This window comes from Lepisosteus platostomus, chromosome 12 (assembly GCF_059453375.1).
Source record: "Lepisosteus platostomus isolate fLepPlt1 chromosome 12, fLepPlt1.hap1, whole genome shotgun sequence".
Classification (NCBI taxonomy): domain Eukaryota; kingdom Metazoa; phylum Chordata; class Actinopteri; order Semionotiformes; family Lepisosteidae; genus Lepisosteus; species Lepisosteus platostomus.
Genome location: NC_142622.1, coordinates 2,760,134 through 2,776,206, shown reverse-complemented (window position 1 = coordinate 2,776,206; position 16,073 = coordinate 2,760,134). Strand labels below are relative to the sequence as shown.

Genomic DNA, 16,073 nt, shown 5'->3' with positions numbered 1-16,073 from the left:
CTCAGTTCCTCGGGGTTACTTCCTCTGAATGGTCCCTTGAATGCAGAGTCTGTTTTTCTGGATCTAACTATCCCAGTCCATAAAATGGACACCCAGCCATATGTGTTGTACTTGTATACTGTGATGTACTTATTTTAAAAACAAATCTTTGCCATACAGTATAAAGACAAACACATCAGTCTGCAACAGTGTTCATACAGTACCAATAAAAATAAATGGCAGGGAGATTGCTGCCATTGGAGAAATACTAATCATAAGAAGCAGTCAATTTTTAAAGCCAGTCTTAGGAATTCTGCGATTCTGACATCAAGGGTTTGAACGGGCACCCTATGTGACCAGGATTCCCCCAAAGGGTAGGACACAGTAGTCTGACCCCTGCATGGTGGGCTCAGGTCTAGTGGGCCAGGTGTCTGGGTGCCAGCTGGCCCCGGCAGGCTTGAAGCGACATGCGAGAGAGATGTTCCACCCATCCCAACCTCCTGTAGAGCAGGGCGGAGCCTGCAACACATCGGGTAAACCAGACGAGCGGCCAAGCATGTCAGAAGCACTCTTTCTCTCCGGAGTGGTACTTTTTTAAAACTGTCCTGTTTCGTGGGACAGGACCTGATGGTAGACCTCGGTGGTTCTTTTCTCGTTTCACACGTTGTGTAGACGGGTCGTTGGTGACGTCATGGAAGCAAGGGAAGGTGGGAAAGAGATTGACTTTTCTCTCAAAAGTTGCACTGCCAAAACGTCATATGCTATGAATAACTCTATTGCAAGGTGTAGGCAGCAGTGATAGCGTACTGGTATTATTTGACCTTTGAAGAGTCTTTACCTTGAATGGTTCTGGCTTCAGAACTCAAGCAGTTTCTCACCTCCTAAAGTGTGTGGAAGTCACTGCTGCAGAGCTGAGTGGCAAGACAATTAGACAAGGAGTTACCCAGAGCTGGCCTGGGGGACCTACAGTAGCAGGAGATGGAGATGGATAATTCAGAGGTCAAGTAAAACTCTTAATTTTTAGTATTTATAGTTGACACCGCTACACAATTTACTGATTTTGCAAAACTGAATGTGCCGAAAGTGTAAACAAACTTGTTTTGGGGTAGGAAGTGCAGTTTTCAGATTGTCTAGTACTTCATCCTTCAGTTTTGGTGATGTTACATTCTTTTGCCTTTTTTATAGTGTGGCCCAAATCTTTTTGTAATTACCACAAGTTCTTTTTTTTAATTAAGGTCACCTGTTTTACATTCAGTTTGTTGAGTTCCTGATTTTTTTTAACCTTTTTATTTCACAGGGAATATTGTAATTATCATACCACCCCAGATTCAAATTTAATTTGCATCTCTTTCTTGAAGCTGCTTAATTTACACTGCCAATACTAACGACATAATGACATAATTTATTCTGCTGACTTTTTTTTCCCAAACTGAAAAAAAAATATTGTTCTCGACAAACATTATTATACAGTCATGTGTTGCAATCTTCATCTTTAACCCTTTTTTATTGCCTCTCCTAAGTCTTACTGCCGGTTCCGTCTTTGGCGGAGCAACTTTTTCTGTTGATCCAGAAAACAAACAATTTCATTTTCCTATTTTCCACCCTGTGCGTCTGATTATCTGTCTTGGGAGCCAGTTTAAATTTTCCCTTTCCTTGCTGAGTTTCCAAACCATTGACATTTTTGGATTCTTCGCTGTTTCACGATTGTCATAAAATGCAGTTACCTCGCATCTGCTGTTTTTATGCCCCATCTAGTTATTCATAGCGTGCACAGTCACTTGCTATGCAAGCGTGGAGAGGCGGTACACGGACTAAATCGTGTCGTCTTAATTGATCATCTCCGTGGTTTGTGGAAAAAAAATCGGAATTCTTAGTCCTGTTTTGAAAGATTTGATTTTAACAATGTGGCGGTGAAGAAACATCTTTTGAGTAATTTTTAAAAGAAAGAAAATTAAGTGATAATAAAATACGTAGAGCTCCTGCCCTGATTATGCCTGTTAAAAAAGACTTGCATGCGTTCTTAAAGAGAACTGAGATTTTGTGGGGAGTCGGCTTCTTTCTAAATTTGCGAGGACTAGTTTACGGTTCTTGATTAGGTGCAGATTTGCCTACAGATAGGAACCTTTCATTACTTTGGTGATAAGCGATTTAAATCGCGCAAAAACTTTCATTTTTGCGCGAGTTAATCAAGTCTGCATTTTTTTTTTGCATTTACAATTATGTGGGGCTCTGTGCAGTGCACCATGAGCAAATATTTCATTAAGGGGTCATTGAAGTCGCACCTCGGGCGGTTTAATATTACAGGATTTTCCTGCTTGAATCTTTAATGCGGGATCATACTTTTCATCTTTAACGTCGATGTAACAGTTCTCATCCAGGGAACTTCATTTCTTCATTTCTTCATTTCTTTAGAGCGCACTTGTTAAGAAATAAAAACAGATAAGGTTGTTCATAATGTATTGAAAAGCTAGTGCTTAAAAACGAACGGACGATCACAAAGCAGAATGTTTATTGCAATCGGTGTCAGTCACATTTAACTGTTGCCTGATAGACCTTATTGACCTCTGCATATTTTTCACTCACTGAGGTCATTGACTTGACTCAGGGGGGCAATTTTCCTTTCATTCACAACACACATTGGGAAGCAGAGTTCTCAAGCATTTCCACCCCGAATGTAGAACAATCATATCCCTTCACAATCAAACAAGATTGAGCTCGTAATTCCAGGTCTCCAGATGATTGCACGATGACGCAAATTTTTAACAATTGAAGGATATTAGGCCAAACTTTTTTCTAGATGAGGAAGCCCAGGAGGCTTGACAGAAGTGAACTTGTTACGATATTGTATAAATAGATACAATATCATGGGCCATTTCTGAAATATTTGCGTGCTTCATATTTAAATGTATTTTTTAAAGACTTTTCCAATTAAAGATGCAGTATTTTGCTACCACAGCTAAAACCTTTACATTGAAATGATGTGGCCTCTCAGTAATATTGCTAAATCACACGTCAGCTCTTTGCTATTATGTGACATTTTATGCAGAACGCAAAATATGCTCAGCTTACAGCACACAGTATGAAGAAACATAAGTTTATTTTACATGCAAGGTGGTTACTGCATTCCAGTAGAAGTATTCTACACACATAAAAAAAGATCCAAACAAGAGGAAACCTTTCAGCCCATCTAGAAATATATCATTTATTTTTTATTCAGCCAGGTAAGAGAACAACAGAAACAACCATTTACAAGGACAACCTGGAGACTTCCTCGTACAGCAGAATGCAGACTGAAGAATTTGAGTGACGTACAGTACTTTGCTCAAGGGTACAACAGCAGGAATTCGGACCCTCCATTCGAACCCCCTGCTCTGCTCCGCTCACGACAGCTCGAAGCTCACATGCAGGGTACAGTACCTCACGTGACCGCATCAAGAATATATTCGTTTTCATTAGCCTTTACAAGAAGATGCATCCAAAAGTGGCTAATTTAGAAGGAAAAAATGCATAAAAACACATGGCAAAATCCAATTCTATAATTATATTTTGAATCTTGTTAATTATGCTTTTAGATTTTGAATTGTGCTAAATGTTTTATTCAAATATATTGCAACTACTTATATCTTTTAGCCAATGACACATTTTGAAATGTTAGTCAACATAGCATGAATGCAGTGTAAAGTGAGGAGAGCACTGCTTCTGGCCAGCCACTTCTGTCACATCTGCAGCAGCAAAGATCAGTCATCACACAGTACCTCTCACTGTGGATCCACAGTGGATCTCACTGATTCATCAAAAAAGATAATGACATCCCATTCTATTGTCATGCAATACATTTAGTCTTTCACAAGATACATGCATCTCTTACATTTATAGATCAGATTAATACTAGAACCTCCTAAACAAAGTCAAGACTATTGTGGCACATTCCTTATAACAATTTTACATAAAGGTAATACTGTAGACACCCATGAACCCCATCAAGAATTTAGGGGCTCTTGCAGAAGCAGTCTTGACATCTTGAAATAATTAGATTAATTATATCACAGAAAGCCAAACTTTCCCCTTAAGCCTTTTTTATGAATTCTTTAGATACATACTTTTTTTTTTCATTTTCTTTTTCCAGTTGGGAATCCTCAGTCTGAGATTTTCCACTTTGAACAAATGTTATTCCACTTAGTGAAAGCTGTTTAAATTTGTATGCGGTTATGTGTAATTCATCCAATAATATACTGGATGTGAGCATAACGTCTTAAAAGGCATTTATGGAAGGAGACCTGGACTGAACCATTACACAGTATCTGGACAGTAATGTGAGCTCACAAATCTAGTTGTTTTCCATCATTTCAGTTAGGATTCATTAAAGAGTACTAATATTGTTGTAATAGTTGTATGTAATGTACTAAAAAGTGTACTAATACCTTATGTAAGAGTTACATGATTTTACCTCAGTCTGGTCTCACTCCATATTTCAAGCACAGTATATCAACATACTGCATTTTAGCAAAGGACAAAGTAAAGATAACACCAGTACAGACATATATTCTTCCTTGGATACTTTGCAAAGGAAACAATATCTCAGAGGATGTTTGTTAATCGGAACGTATCCTCAGTGTTCAGCAGAAAGAAGAGTTAAATGATGCTGGTGAAGCTCCTAAATGCCACACAGCTCTTTCAACGAGCCCTCAGACTTCAAGAAGACCATACTACAGCACATTGAAAACAACCGGACATCCTGTGTAGCTTTCTGTGCTGTGTGTGTGCTTTCTTTTCTCTTTAGCAGTTATAATTGTTTAATATACAGTCACTATTATCTTCGTTCATTTGTTGTGTTTCCATTGATGTTTTGTGACAGCTACAATTATTACATTATTGTCTTTTGCACAAGTTTCTTGGGCTTCCCCTCTCCCTCCTTCCCCTGAACAGACTCTGCCAGAACTCCCATAACTTCCTGCTTCCAAATCTAATGAAATCAATCATCACCGAAATGAATTATACAGTAGTTACGGTTCCTTTTGAGTAAGATACGAATGAAGCCTTCTGGGACTTTAAATTGATCTTTAAAGAATCATTTGGTCTATTCTTTTTTTTTTTATTGACCTACTGTATGTGGTGCCTCTTGCCAGGCCAGAGGCCTCTCATTGAAAGAGACCCAAGGCGGGGATGTCTAGATCTGAACTAGCAGAACCTCAATCTATCAGGTTTATGCGCTGTCCTTAATTTACCCATTTCTTAAGATTGTGAATAGATTCATTAAATTCACACAATTAAATTCCCGTGTCTCGAAATGCCCCGAGGTGACCCGTTCTGACCTATTTGTACATGCAAATTGATCATTTACAGTACTTCCATACTGTATTTATGAAGGTTTTAAACTTGTGATTTACAGATCTATTAATAAGCAGTGCACTGGGAACTGTCTGCGACCAGGATTGGACAAATACGTCTGGTTCCCCTGCTAAAATTAATAGTCTCCCAACAATCTTTTCTTTTTTGTTGAAAATACTCTTCCATGAACTGTGGCTCTTCCCTTAATTGTATAATTAGCTGGAGCGTCTCTAGAGCTGCCCCATAGTCTGACAGACTGTCAGAGAGCAGCCAGATGCCTCCTGCTCAGTGCACCGCCAGGAAAGGAGCTTCTAGCTACACAAGACAAACCAGAGCTTTTTCTCTCCATTTGAATTAAAGAATCTCAGTGATGCCTTTATCCCAGCCAAGTGCAACAGCGTACAGATTTGTGGCCTTTTTTACATTTAAAAAAAAAAACCCGTTGTGATTCATTGGTTCAGGAGTTTACCTTCCCACACCCTTAAAGGGCTTGTGTTCCAGCCAGTCACACTCAATAATCAAATCTTGCACTACATGTGATTCTGCAGCGTATAGGGTCCACGATGGGTCCGGCCTTAACTTCAATGTGCAGATCTAATGCCCTTCACATGAAGAAAGTCATGTTTTGAGGGCTGCAGTTCGAACCTGAAGAGTAACCCCTTTAAAAGCAGGGCCTCACCACCTCGCTTCCTGATTGTAACACGGCTATTCGGTTTTTCTGTAAGGGAACAACAAACCGCACTTTCCATACAGCTCCGCAGGAGTGAGCTGGGGCCAGGCAAGTGTGCAAGCGATGCTGGGAGTTTATTTCAGCTCTGTGGGATACTGGGGAGGAGGGCTTGGAAGGGAAGGATAGCTTCGGCTCCAGGATTCTCTGCAGTCCCTGGAGTTTCATTAAGGAAGGGGGGAGGACTTCCTGTTGAGGCCACCATCTGCACAGCTCTCCCGAAGCAGCAGGAGCGTGAACCTGCCGCAGCATCGCAGACAACCAGGGTCAGTACTGTCTGGACTACCAGAGCAAAACAGACTGAAGAGAGAAAGAAAAAAGCCCGTAAGTGTTATGGTTACAGTAGAACATTAATCACACAATAGGAAACAATAGGGATGTTGTCAGAGATGGAGGGAATACGGTCTCTTGCACATTTCAGGAAGCCCAGCCTACAACGTGCCTAGATTGGGTAACACCGTAACACTATCCCTCTACCTCATTGCCCAAAAGTAACCATTTTTCTTTTGCACTATCCCGTCCCAAAACCAACATGAACAATCACGGAAAAAGCAACCAAGACACCAAAACAAATTCCATAGAAATTAGGCTGAATACGGGACAGTATGGTCCTTGTCCTCATCGGATTTCACATACAGTATGCATTTTTGTGTGCCGGCTTTTATTAATTCAACAGAGGTATACAAAAGAATACACAGATATATTGATTTATCTTATTTTAGTAGCATGCTGTACAAAACACTGAGCAATTGTCTCTCTGATATTTTTTGAATAGGACATTTTAGATGACTTATCCTTAGAAATTAAATTTCTGCAGGGAAATATTAAAACTCTTTTATTTTCTCGGGTCCACGCTTGCTTAAAAAAAGAAATCATTTTTATTATTCATTAATCACTATTCATGTTAAAATCTAATGTTAATTTAACAGACAAAAAATGAAAGATTCATGTAAACTACATCCTTCGCTGCCCTAATATAATTTTCTTGTAGTAAAACCATAGTGCTTTCAAGTCGATGGTGTAGTACACAAGAAAGAAGAGCACAAGCACAGTTCTGCTCTGAACAGAATTCAAAACCTGTCTCTAAAACATGGCATAGTTCGTGTAGTGTTGTGTGGTATCTCATACAGGATGTTCACTGTTGTATACAGTACTGTACATAAGATTTTCCAGTGTTGGTGCTTTTTTGTGTACTGTGTACTATGAAATAGTGGCTATGAAATGTATGTTTAAATTATGTACAGAATGTGAAAATTATTTTTCCAGGTAATTCTGTGGAGGAAATTGAATTTTATCCTGCACACTTTTGCTTAGAGTCTGAAATTCTGACATTTAGCCAAGAGTACCTTTAGTACTCTAGGCATCAATTAACTTACTGTTTCCACTCTGTCATTCGTCTATAAAGGAAAAGATTTTAAAGATATTTAAGACATTTTCCTTGAAAGAACCCGTACTTGGAGAGAGGTTTGCACATGGGCCCTTAAGTGATGTCACTAAAAATTTCAGTATGTGCAGTATGAAATATTTATGAAGGGAAAGCAAATAAGAAGAGAGACTGGTTCTTAATCGAAAGCAAAAGTGCATTTCTTCCCTCTGCTTACAACCACACTCACTGTTGCTTTTTACATATAAGATTTGTTTACACGTAAAGGATTAGAAGTCAGTGACACTGAAAAGGCATAAAACTGTTTATAAGGAAAAGGGCATTTTCATAGCTCATTGTTCTCACACCCCTTTAAACAAATAAACATTGTTTTGCTTACCAATCTTTCAAGAGCTGACGGTGCAGTTTCCAGCAGATACTGTATATAAACCCAAGCAGTGCTAATGACAGCTGTTATTGTTGCATCTCACACCATTACCATTTCTGAAAGCCCCGCAATCAGCATCAGAAACTGTTTGTTTCTTAAACAATTATGCCAGTCTCTCCAGTCAATAATCAGTCTTGATTGTTTCATGTAGTTTGCATTTGGTATTCTAAACTTTCTCCTCCTCTTCCGAAAAGTGCAATTGTTTGTATACTTTCCTCACAAACATATGTAATTTTAGGATGCACTGGTCAGGTTAAGCTTAACCATTTTTAGGATTCGTTTTACCTCAAAATAAAAGACACTTTTATATCATGAATTCTACTGATATATTCATATTTAAGTCAGAATTAATTTCAATCATGTAGTTTTTAGGGGCAGCAGAGCACTTAACACTGCTCCTTCATAGCTCCTGGGTCCTGGGTGTGATTGGAGATGGATGCACCTTCTGAGCCAAGCTTGCTGGATCTCCTCATGTTCCAAAAACGTTCTCCAGCTGCTGTGATTTTCTCCAGTCTCCTGTAGACATGCTGGACAGGTTAATTGATGCCTTGAAACTGTCCGTGTGTGTGTGTGTGTGTGTGTGTGTGTGTGTGCGTGCGTGCGTGCGTGCGTGCGTGCGTGCGTGCGCGTGCGTGCGTGCGTGTGTGTGTGTGTGCCCTGCAATGCACTGGTGTCCCCTCAGGTGTGTAGTGCCAGCCTGGGCCCTGTGTTTGCAGAGCATGGCTCTGGGGGAATAAACTGCTTTCTGACAATGGAGGTTTTTAGAAATTATATATAGTTATTGTGTCATGATTATTTCAAATAAGGCATGAGTACAAACCCCTGACTTCTCGGATGTAGTTTTAGGGTTTTGTTTCACTTTGCACAGACACACAGATCTTCAATATTTATAAATGAACAAATCCTTTCAAATACTGTTGTCGAACAGAAAAAAAAACCACAGAAAAGATAATGGTAATTGACTGAATTTGATTATTTTATACCAAAATGCAACAAATGGAGATCATTGCTTAAGCATATGATTCTGATTTAATTGGAATCACTAAAATGGCTAATAGAGAGCAAAGGTTATGAAACCAACATTACTGGAGACCGGAAAGATGGAAGAGGAGGGGGGTGTATCTCTATACATTATAAAGAGCAGTCAAGCAAAGGAAGGAACTTTGTCAACATAGACGAATTAAGAGGCAATAAAAATATTTAAAATGTATTCAGTAGGACTATGAAGTGTAATCATCATAAAACCAGGAACATATGTGGAACAAAAGAATTGGTAATCATGGGAAAATGTAATTTTCCTCAAGTAGACTGGGACAAAACCAAATAAAAAACAATGTCAGCTGCAGAAACTGCCTGGTAGACATGCGTATAGACTTCATTGTTGGAGTACGACAGAGGATGTCTGTATTGAGCATGGGTTTTCAAAAGATCAAGAAAGGGTAAGGAAAATGGAGGGGAGAGAACGGTTATGGAACTGTGATCATAGTGTCGTTTGTCTTTGAAGTATTTTTTGGAATTACACAGAGTACAATGCAGTGACACAGGTTTATAATTTCAGGAAAGAATATTATGAAGGACTGAGACAGAGAGTTCATATATTGTGTCGCTGGAACCATAGAATAGACTTACCTCATGAGGAGTTAAATAAATAGTTAAGAAGTAATGACTTGATCATCTTGGAACAACATTTAGGAATAAGGAGAAAGAAAGCATTGTATGATTGATTTTACAAAATGGGCCCTTATTAAAAAAGGAACAGGGCACAGTTAAAGAAAAATAAATTTCAAGTATTGGAATCACAAACTTAATTTTACTTTGATGTTATCCAGCTATATCCATAGTACTTTAAATGCGTTGTAATTCATATTTCATTATAAAAGGTGTTACATTTGCATTCATATGTATCAATATGACAATACCAAAACAAGCAATGACACAATTATTTCTTCTTTTACAGGTATAAAATTGTAAGATTTGTTTTTTAACAATAATTAAAACTAAACTACAGGATCATCTGTATTGCAAAAGAATGCAAAATGCAGAGATTAATAAAGTGACTACCTTGTCAGAGTTCTTTGAACAAGCTCCAAAGTATTGGATACAAACGGAAATTCATAAGACCTGATAAATGTCCTTATAAAAGATTAATTCTCAAATTGCGGAATTTCTGCATTTAAATGAATGCATAAGTTTGGACTGAGAACCAGATAACGGATAAGAAACAGAAGATATGGGAAGAGGCTGAATACTCAAATTGGAGTGATGTAATTAGTGGTGTACCACAAGGTTCTGCATTAGGACAACTGCTCTTCCTAATTTATATCCATAATCCGTATGCTGGTAGAGTAAATAATGTTGTTCAGGTGGGTAGTTGCATCAGCATGCGTAGGCTGCAAAGGAACAAGTAATGGGTTTATTCCATTCTGAGCGTTCACACCCGAAGAAGGCTCCACGGCCGAAACGTTGTGTTTTCTTTCGTCTTTTTTTCCAGCATGATATAAACCTATTACTTGTTCCTGAGTAATTAATGTAGTCAGGCCCACAGATGATACTGATTTTGGAGGTTCATCAAACACTACAAATCAAGATTGGGATAACACATTCAACAAGTGCGGACTGTCACAAGCAGACAGCCGAAACGTCATCTATAAATATACGACAGATAAGGCTAGCACAGCATCACCATGGTTAGCATTGCTGCCTAGGGGCGCCGGGCCCCCCCCATGTTCAATTCTGGCCCTGGGGTGCTCTCTGAGTGGAGTTGGCTTGTTCTCCCCGTGTTCGCTTGAGTTTCCTCCAGGGGCTCTGGCTTCCTCCCGTAGTCCAGAGACACAATTGTAGTTTGGCCCTGGAATGAGTATGTGTCCAGCGATGGGCTGGCAAAGGACACGCAGCCAGGGTGAATCCTGCCTTGCTCCCAGTGCCGGCCAGCACAGGCACTGGTTCCCCCACAACCCTGTACTGGATAAAATGGTTAGAAAGTGGAGAGGTACTGGAGATAAGATGAGGAACACTAGGGGTGGGGAAGCTTCTTATGAAAGAGGACTTAACATCACACTGTCCGGTATTTCAATGTTTTCCATCTCAGGGATCCTGCAGTACTTGCTGTGCCGTACGTACATAACATGCCGCATAAATGCGACTAATTAATAAGTTAAATAATTGCTCAACCATGCTGGTGTAGCTGATAACATGTACCACGGTTTCTTTCAGGAAATGGTCAAGTGAGAAAACAAGATCCCCATCAATTGTTCAGGGCTGAAAAAAATCCTGTTGTGCTTATCGTAAGAGCAGGGGGTTTCTGTCCCCGGTGTCATGGCCAAACCCAGTTCAGGTTGGAGAAATCCATGTGGCCTGAATTCCACATGCTTGATTTGGTTAACTGCTAGTTTCCCAGCCCACTCCTTGCTGGAGCTGTTCCCATGATCCTGCTATTGTCCAGCCTCCTGGCTCAGAAATGGCTGTTGTGTTCCATCCCGAGGGCAGCTGCAATTCCATGCGAGATTGTTATTTCAGCTGGAATATTATTCTGAGATCCATACTTTCGATGAAGAGAAACAGTGGATTTTTGTTGCGAGAGATTGAAAAGCATGGTTCTTAATAATTATGATAGGAATTAAGTGAGCTCCTATACTGTACATGGGCATTTTTGGACACTGTGTTGCATATTCTGCTGCACCTGTTTAAATACACTCTAATAGGTTTATTCCATGCTGAAAAGAGAAGAGAGAAAACACAAGGTTTCTGAAGAAGGCTTCTCAGCCGAAACATTGTGTTTTCTCATTTATTTATCCATTTATTCTTCACAAAGTACTGTATTTCTGTTATTCTTCTTGTAAAAAAGCTCTTTAGTATCCCTCCCTCCCTTAAAATCAGCTTTGGTAAAAGATACAAACGTTGGAGCAGAACTTGTGCAGTCTTACCATACTTGCGGTGAGTCTTGTAAATAACGCTGCAAACTCGCGATCAAACACAGCACAATGCACGATTTTCTTTGTAAATGGACTGTATCATACAATATTGCCATGTTTACGTTAAACTAGATAGGGCCTGATTAGTTGAAAATGTGCTAATTACGAAACCAAAATTATAACATTTACACTGATTATATTTTGCTCGTGACTTGTTTATGTGTCAGGAACAGTGCGTGGGTTTAATCTGAGTTAATCAGCTTTTTCAGAGTTGAAAAGAATGCACGGATGGAGTTCAGAAGTAAATATGTTATAAATCTACATCATTTTTAACTATCATGTTTTTGTAAACAGTTTAAAAAATAAAATTTGTGGCACCTTTGACTTAAAACAGGGCATGAATTGTTTGCTCAGTGCTCTCCACAAGAAAGGAGATCAGGGAAAAAAGGCTCTGGGTTTTACGGTCTTTGGTATTTTATACCATCTGGCATGTTTTAATCAAATAAATTTCAATCACTTAAACATGTTCAAGTTGAAGAATGGTTATGCCATTAAAATTTCTGATTTCTGTAGCATCCACATACACAAGTTTGCTGTATTTTATTACGTGTTCACAGGACAGCCCTCGCCAGGAAAGAAAAGTGTTTGGAAGAGAGAGCAATGAGCTATTTGCATAATATTCCCCTCTATTATATGTATTTTCCTGTCTATAAAAAAGCTGTTTGCTCTTTATCCAAGTGTATGAATGTTGTGAGTTTTGGGCAGATATACAGTATATCACTTTGTATTTAGAGATATAAAATGAATAAATGAATAAATGTGCATTGGGAAGACTAATCTAGACTAATCTGAACATAAAATATGAAACAATACTACATTCTGCTCCTTATTATTCATATATACATAGACACTTCCTTTAGATTGCGTGATTTAAAAGTATATCATCTGTGCTTCATATCATTTTTCTTATGATTCCATTCATGTAAACAATACTTTTAGACGTTTGGAGTATAATAATATGTGTAAATTATTTTTTTAAATGTTGTGGTCATTTTATGTTACAGTGATTTCATCATGAGATCCAGTATTATGTCATATTTTTTTCTTTATCGTACACTATGTATTGCATTTTGCATGGTTAATATTTTACATTTCCTTTAATTCACCCTTGATAAAGGCATCAGCTTTATATTGTACATTAACAAGAATATATTAATTTCACATGGATAATTTTAAATCCACAATTTATTTTCATTAACACACATTTATAAAAGAGAAGAAAAGTTATCAGATGTGCCTTTTTGTCTATCATCAATTTATATTTCACCTTTTTTAATGACATCATTAAACACAGAGTCATAAATCGGTTTCTTGGAATGCTTCAGGAAAAATCTAAAAATATTATCCTATACATAATTATATATGTGAAAGAAAAAAGTTTGAAATTTACATTTAGAGTGGCCTTAGGTCTGACCATCTTCATAATCTTTCAACTGATCTATTGATTTATTTGTTTAGGCTGGAAAAGGAGTAAAATTCTCTAGTTCATTTCAATTGTATTTCAGTTTTATTTTGTCTTCTGGGTGGTACATTGCCAGTAGGATGAAAGTAAAAGTAGGATATGTAATAAAAAAATCCAGAGCAAAAGCCAGAAGAAATACCAAAAGAAAAAATAAAAGGTTGAGACGCATAAAAAATATGGGATAGGAGGTAGACTGCAAACGATTTCCCTGTCTTGTACAATCTTTTATTATCCTAGACGTCAGATTTTTTCCCTATTTTAATGAAACACATGCGATGCCTAACTCAGTGGGAGAAATGGGGTGCGTCAGTCTCCTTCAAGCTCAGGGAGACAATCCAACACACTTGTGAAGGACACAGAGGTTTCAGTGACCTTTGTGCCAGACAGTACGCGAAAAGCAGTTGCTAGTACTTGACATAACCTTGCACTTAGGAGCGGATTAAATTTGCAAGACCTGCTATATCTTTGTCTGGTAGATTGCATCTCCTTCAGCATCATTCTTTTATTTGCTCCACTGTCTTTCCCTTTGAGATACCACGCTAACACATTGATCGCCAACGTTTCAGTGTCTGACTTTTTATTAGATGATGATTTCCCTTTAATGTGCTGCCAGATGCAACAGGAATAATCACGAGGAATCTGCATTCGATTTGAAAGACAGGTTCTTCAAACCAAAATGAGAGACATACATAAAGTAAACACTGTGCGTCTTGAGATTCTTAAGTAATGAACTCATCAGTAAACCCCCAATATGCTCACAACTCTGCATAATGCTCATACTTGGAATAAAAGCACACTGTCCATAATCCATGGAAATAGCAGTCATGCCTTTATAGTTATTTATTTAATAAATACAGTCTCCCTATCCAGTCTGCTCGCTCATTGAAAATACTGACACTGTCAACCGGGGCTTCATTTACTGGCAATACTAAACTTTCAGCATGGTCAGTGAGTTCTTCAGCAGAATCAGATCAATACATGGGGATAGTAGATCCCATTTGTGATTTGTTTGGCCAGTGTTTTGATTTATCCAATTGTTTTAAATTTGTCTCCTATTTCAGCCAAGACGTTTTTTTTACTACAAGCACCCGTCTTCACAGCTTTGTCACTAAATTCACGTACTGTATGTGTTTTCAGCCAGCTATTCAAAATTGGTTCCACCTACTGTATATTATATAGTTTGCATAGATGCTGTTTTGTAAAATCTTTTAACACACTCTTGCAGACTCATAAAATGTGAAAACAATATATTCGAACCTTATTCTGATAAACACTCCTGATAAATATCTGATAAATACTCCATTCATGATTTACAGGTTTCATGTCCTGGGTTCCACACTTTGTCCTCTAGAAACATGGACCTGGAACACAAATCGAAACAACCTGACATGGCATTAAAAACCCAGAACAGGAGGAACAGCTTCATACACAGGATTGTGAGAGTGTGGAACAAGCTTCCCAGCCATATTGTTGAAGCCGATGAACCCTGGAATCTTCCAACAAAGAGCTGGCCGAGACCCTTGGATCAATTAACTACTAACAAAGTGTTGCATGTTTGCAACCCCATTGTGTTCTTATGCAGATGTTATTTAAATATTTAAATAAACGTGTATACAGTCAAAGCTTCAAAACAGTTGTCTGTAGCTGCTAACTTTGACTTTATATAAATAAAGCAGAATGAGAATGTAGCTGTCCTTTCCAGCATGTAAAGAGAGGGTGAGAGTGAATTACTATTCATTCCCATAATTCATAGGCACTGCTTGCTCTTAAAACACATCATAAACTGGAAAGGTGTTCAGAGACAGATGCCCACTCATTATACATATTAATATCATGTCCTACACTGGTATTGAGATTGACATGGTAGACATTGGTTTCCCTTCCCAGACTGCAGAATGTACTTCAGATGTCTGGGAATTTCAAAAACAATGCAAACAATCCTGTTCCCTTCACTTCCAAATGGCTTTGCCAAACATATGTGATTTTGCAGTAGCAAAGCTCGTTGTATAGGACGAAAGAATTTGTTCATTATGTTGTGCCACCCAGAACATGCAATAAAGACTATAACCAAATTAATGTTCTCATGAAAATGTGGTGTACAAATATTCTTTGGAAGCCTTGGTTATTGAACAAAGAAATACAGTAGCTGTGAAAAAGCTTTAAGTCATGTCATTAAAAGCTGGTTTCAGTTTTGGTAGCTAATGGTAGAGATAACACCTGACTATAGGAATGAAGTACTCCAAAAACATAACCTTTTCTTCTGTGAACACAATTACATTCCTATCAGCAGAAAAGATCTGTTATTTTGGTACCAGTACAATGCAGTGCATTATAGACGTATCAAAGTGTATCACACATCAAATTGACTCTCACTATTATTATTTTACAATAACTGGTCTTGTTGACATCTTGATAACTATCAAGTGAGTCTTTTCAATTCACCCATGATTTCCACATGGTGTTTGTCGAATTCTGAATTAAAACTCATACAGCAAGTACCAGGACACTATGACACATCAGACAGCCTTAACAGAAATTAGTTCTTAACATTACACGTAGTCAGCATGAACATATTTACAGCATTGCTTTCATTAGATTTACTCATGCAACTACAGTTATGAGTTTGCAGTAGATGCTGTTTTGTTAAATCTTTTAACACACTCTTGCAGACCCTTAAAATGTGAAAACAATATATTCAAACCTAATTAAAACACCATCATCAAATGGTACTGTAAAACAAAAATTTAAATAACTTTGACATCTGAAAGGGAAACTAATCTTACCAATAAAAAATG

General features: G+C 38.1%; 1 long non-coding RNA gene across 1 annotated transcript; it reads left to right on the top strand.

Annotated features, from left to right (window-relative positions):
* Positions 1-6,159: 6,159 nt before the first annotated feature.
* On the top strand, positions 6,160-15,350 carry LOC148650859 (uncharacterized). Its single transcript, XR_015925516.1, has 2 exons — positions 6,160-6,358; positions 14,595-15,350. It is a non-coding gene; the product is annotated as an uncharacterized LOC148650859 (long non-coding RNA).
* Positions 15,351-16,073: the final 723 nt, after the last annotated feature.